The following is a 6,130-nucleotide window of genomic DNA, read 5'->3' on the forward strand; positions in this document are numbered from 1 at the left end:
CATCTCTTTCCTACTCCCTTATCTAGCTAGTAGCAGATTCCAACCTGGATCTACCAAAAAATTCAGCACTTGAAATCTAAATCTCACTCTAACTTAGGTCTTCCCATTTTACACTTAGGTTCAAAGACCAACTAGAGCTTGGGTGGAGCTTTTGGGGTACTTCCATAGAAGAACTTGTGATTGGAAAATCTCTGTCCATTCCTAACCCAGTCCTTCTCAATTCCAGGCATTGGGAAGTGGTTAAAAATGCACAGTACATGCTGGGAACTGGTGGCTCATACCTACAATCCCAGTTTCAGAGGCTAAGATCTGCTGTTGAAGTTTGAAGCCAGCCCCACACAAAAAAAGTCCTTGGGGCTGGGAGAATAGCCTAGTGGTAGAGTGCTCACCTAGCATGCACGAAGCCCTGGGTTCAATTCCTCGAGACCACATACAAAGAAAAAGTCAGAAATGGCACCATGGCTCAAGTGGCAGAGTGCTAGCCTTGAGCAAAAAGTGTCCAGGACAGTGCTCAGGCCTTGAGTTCAAGACCCAGGACTGACAAAAAAATCCTCAAAATTCTTTCCTCCATCTAAAGCTGTAGAGCCAGCCTTGAACAAAAAGGCTAAGCAAGAGCTCAAGGCCCCGAGTTCAAGCCCCAGTACTGTAGTACTGGCACACACACACACACACACACACACACACACACACACACACGAAACATGATGTAAAATGTTGCCTTGTTTCTAATTGTGGAAATAAATCAAACATATTCCTTGAACATATATTTATTAAATACTCCATACCAGTGACAAACAAAAAGTGAGGACATAGGGCTGGGGGCATGGCCTAGTGGTAGAGTGTTTGCCACAAGCATGCACAAAGTCCTGGGTTTGATTCGTCAGCACCGCATACACAGAAAAAAGCCAGAAGTGGTGCTATGACTCAAGAGGTAGAATATTAGCCTTGAGAAAGCCCAAGGATAGTGCCCAGGCCCCACGTTCAAGCCCTAGGACTGACAAAGAAAGAAAGAAGGAAGGAAGGAAGGAAAGAAGGAAGAGGGAGGAAGGAGAGAGAGAGAGAGAGAGAGAGAGAGAGAGAGAGAGAGAGAGAGAGAGAGAGAAAGAAAGAAAGAAAGAAAGAAAGAAAGAAAGAAAGAAAGAAAGACTAAAACCTATATTCTAGAACATGTTTTACATGCATTTTGCTCTGGCCAACCTCTCTCTTAACTGTGCTTTCCAATATTCCCAGTGGAACTGTGGTTGAGAAGCTATACTGCAGAAGTGGAAGCAAGGGCCCAGGTTCGAGGCCGGAAGACTCACCCTGCCCCTGTCCTCTCAGTGGGAAAATGAGTAGCACATCTATCATGCTGAGCCCTGACACAAACATGTCCTCTGCAGGAGACAACATACCCAGGAAGCTAAAAATTCATCTAAGCTGAGGTCTACAGATTGCTCCTATTATCCTACAGGGAAGCCAGGAAACAGCCAATCATTTGGCTGTTAAATTAGACAGGGAGACGAAAGACGAACAACTGACTGACAAGTGCTAATAAGCTCAGGAAAAGGTGTAAGCCTCCAAAAAGCATGGGACTCTGAAGCAGATGGACCACTGGGCTTGAACAGAAGGAGGAGAGGGGAATTTTTATATTGTGTGAAAAAGACAGCAATAACCTATATTTGTAAAGATATGTTCTTCCTGAAAGATTTCTCAGTCTTCTTCTAAATGATACAAATAAGAAATGTGTAAATACTAGGTGCCTCCCACAAATCTCAGACAGCATTGAGGTATGTCACAAGATTCCAAACCCAAACACAGACCATGGAAAGGATTCTAGGATGCTGAGATTTTCAAAAAGTATTCATTCTGTGCCATTTGGAAATTAGCTAAGGGGCATAGCCTTATCCCAAATGCCTTATCCTAATGAATTTCATCCTCAAGGTGCTGTAAGGTTGTGTTCTGAGGAACTAGTACTCTGATTTTGCATACAGATTAGAGCTTGGAAAGGAAAATATAATTTCTTCCACTAGTCTTCTAAGTTTTCAGCTATTACCCTTGAAATAAAGGATAAATTAACAAAAGAAAAACAATGAGCTTATCAACAATAGAAAAAATTAAAACAGTAATTCCAGTCCTCTTCAATATAATGTTGGAATTCCCAGCCAGAGCAATAAGGTAAGAGTTAAACATAAAGGGGATCCAAATAGGGAAAGAAGTAAACTCACATCTTTGCAGATGACATGATCCTGTATTTAAAGAACCTGATAGATGCCTCTGCCAAGTTACTTGAGCTGATCTAAAACTTTGGCAAAGTAGCAGAGTATAAAATAAACCCACAAAACCCAATAGCTTTTCTGTATGCCAACCATGAGAAGAGTGAGGCTGAAATCAGGAAAGTAATTCCTTTTATAATAGCCTCAAAAAAAAAAACCTACAAGTTAACTTACCCAAAGATGTGAAGGACCTCTATGATGAAAATTTTAAAAACCTGGAAAAAGAAACCAAAGCAGGCTTAAGGAAGTGGAACTCCTCCCCATGTTCCTGGGCTGGGAAGATTAAACATCATGAAAATGGCAACCCTGCCAATGGCTATCTACAAATTCAATGCTATGCCCATCAAAATCCTAACAACATTCTTTAATGAAATAGAAGAAGCAATCCCAAACTTCATATGGAATAATGGAAGATCCCAAACAGCAAAAACAGTCCTTAGCAGGAAAAACTGTGGGAGGAATATCAATGCCAAACTTCAAACTCTATTATAAAGACACACACACACACACACACACGAACAGGCCTGAGGACCATTGAAGACCCAGAAATGAACCCACAGACCGATAGTCACGTAATCTTTGATAAGGGAGCCTAAAGCACAGCATTGAAGAAAGACAGCCTGTTCAATGAATGGTGCTGGCAGAATTGGCTATCAACATGGTGAAAACTGAAGTTGGATCTCTATATATCACTCGGCACCAGAATCAACTCCAAATAGATCAAAGACCTTAATATAAGATCATACTGTGAAAATAGTACAGGGAGAGATAGGGCTTCTTGACACAGGACACCCCCCCCACACACACACACAGCATCACAGTGGTCTGCACATTTAGATGTGTATGCAGAGAACAGGACTTGGTAAGCCTATGGTACACTTATCACCCAGACACCGGGAGGAAGATCAGACTGGAGGCAGTAGGTAAAGAGGGCAGCTGACAGCCCATTGCTTTTCCTCTCTTGTAATATCCCTCCACCACCCCCGCCTATTTCATCTTATCTTTAGTTTACAATGTATAAACAGGACAGGCTCTATTTATCCACTCATCTTCCAATGACTTCTTTTTTTCACATTTTTAATTGTTATTATAAAGGTGATGTATAGAGGAGTTACAGTTATATAACTCAGACAATGAGCACATTTTTAAATCATTATCATAGAGATGAGACATAGAGGGTTAGGGTTACATAAGTCAAATAATGAGTATGTTTCTTCTTCTTCAACACTATCACCTCTTCCCTGCTTTTCTCCTAGTTTTTCCCTTCTGACCCTCCTCTCCCACAGGTTGTAGAGTTCAGTTTCAACCTAGTGTCTAGTGAGAATCACTGCCACATGTGTTCAGCCCTTGTTACACCATTTCTGTGCTACTCCTTACATTCTCAGACAGATAAATGAACAAAGAAAACAAGAACAAAGAAAAAGAAAACAAAAAAATCTTGCTTCTATTTCCTGGCGTTCATTTTGACAAATATTAGTTTCTATGATTAGAGGCACTGAAGCATTTGTCTTGTGTTCCTCCCCTAAGACAACCCTCCTCTGGTCTCAATGTGTGATTGTCTAGAGTCCTATCTAAAGGTCATGTTCTGGGCTATTTTACATCTAGCTTCCACATATAAGACATCACACTTTCGCTTCTTTTTAAAATGTTTTGAATATGATAGATCAATTTGATGTACATATGCACATACTTGTGGATTTATATTCAGTCCTCTGGGTAACTATCAAATTGTCATGTTCTATTTTCTGTTGTTACAACTTCTGCTCACAGTGAATGAACAATGCATAAATCTGTGTGCTATATTTAGTTGAGAATTATTTTCTTTTTATAGTAATAGCAATAACTTTATTATTCAAATGTATTTGAGAGATTTACAGATAAAAATCATACAAGTAGGATATGATTTACTCAAACATTATTCTTTTTTAATATTTTTATTGTAATTAATAAAAGGGTTACATGATATTTGCCAGATAAAAGGTGCATTATTTCACATACATGGATACCCTTTCACATGTCTTGGTCCCCATTACCCTCCCCCCTCCCGAGAATTATTTTCTTTATGCAAAACTCTCAAGCAAAGGTTGTCACTATATCTATCTATTTATGCTTATCTTCTTTTATTTCTTATTCTAGGATTTTATTATCTTCAATTTTGTATGTCTCAAGAACTCAATATTTTGACCAAAAAAAGACTTGTGACATTATGACATTCTTATGGTATAATGTATTTGTTACATTTATAGTGTTTTTCTTTCTCAACTATCAGAACTTTTTAATTATAGCTTATGCTTTACTTCCCCAACTATGTCTAATGTTTAATTTCTCTTTCCACAAATCTTAACCTATGCTGGTTTTTAAGATGAAATAGAAAGTGCAACTTATGATTAAGAAACTCATGTGCTAAATAGAGTAACAGCCATTTCATTCTTTTTAATAAAATTTTTTTTAAAAATCTAAGAATAACTACATGAGCAACCCTCATGAGTCATCAGGGTTTGAAGATCATTACCAGTTTTTTTCCAACAGAAGAAGAATAAAGCAAACTACCAGCGAGTGAGCTGGAGATGATCAGGATATGAAGGAAGGTCATGGGGGCAGCTTATGAGGTCCTGGCGATGGTGGCTTGCAGAAGGGTGTGTGGCGAAGAGTCACTTTCACAGTCACCGTCTTCAAAAAGAAAAGAGGAAGCCAGGTACCTGTGGTGCATGCCTGCAATCCTAGCTATTCAGGAGGCTGAGATCTGAGGATCATGATTCGAAACCAGTCATGGCAAGAACATCTGTGAGATTCTTATCTTCAATTAACCACCAAAAAGCTGAAAGTAGAGCTGTGGCTCAAGTGATAGAGCATTAGCCTGGGCATAAAAGCTAAGAGACAGGTCAAGGCCCTGAGTTCAAGCTCCAGGATTGGCACAGAAAGAGGAAAATCAGGTCTAGCTCCATGATCAACTGGTTAAGGGAAGGAATCTGACTCAGTATACTGACTTGAAAAAAAATCATACATGTTTTAATTATTCTTTATTTTTATTATTATTGCAAAGATGATATACAGAAGGGTTAACATTTCATAAGTTGGGTAAAGTAAATTTATGTTTTTCTTTTTTATTATCATTTGTGGGGCTTAAACTCTGGGCTGAGGCACTGTCTCTGAGCTCTTCAGCTGAAGGCTAGTGCTCTACCACTTGAGCCACAGTGCCACTTCTGGTTTTCTGGTGATTAGTTGGAAATGAGAGTCTCACAGACTTGAGTGCTGGAGCTGGCTTTGAACTGCAATCCTCAGAGCTCAGCTTTGTGATCCACTAGGATTATATCCCTTCCTTCACTTTCACGCAGGGTTCCCCTCCAGTCTTTACCCACAAGCTGTATAGTTCATTTTCAACATAGTATCAACTGAGTACCATTTGTTTCCTTTCAGTACCTTCATTTCGGTTGAGAAAAAGATTTTTAACTCCAACATCAATCATTTTCAGCAGACACAAAGTAAATATCCACTCAATCCAGGATAATATCCAATATCCATGTTTCCATCTCCCTCCTCTGCCACAAGGGTGCACACTTGGGCTGATCTGGGCATAACACAATACCTCATCCTTGGCCACAATAAACTAAGGCAATCAAATTCTTCCCATAAGATTCAGTTGAGAAGATGGGTGGGTTTGAGATGAATGAGTAATAAGGGTGATACTATCACCATGCATTGTACTTATAACTGACAAGTTGAATGGTGACCTTTTTGTACTTAAAAAATGAGATTTAAGAATTCTTTCCCTATAATGTTTCAAAGTGGAGCTAGACTGAAAGAACCTTATCCTATTGTGACAGAGCTACTACGACCTCAATCTAGCCCCACCAGAAGCCAGAGAGAGAGAACAGGAT

This window comes from Megascapheus bottae, chromosome 19 (genome assembly GCF_031878675.1).
Source record: "Megascapheus bottae isolate mThoBot1 chromosome 19, mThoBot2.hap1, whole genome shotgun sequence".
NCBI lineage: Eukaryota > Metazoa > Chordata > Mammalia > Rodentia > Geomyidae > Megascapheus > Megascapheus bottae.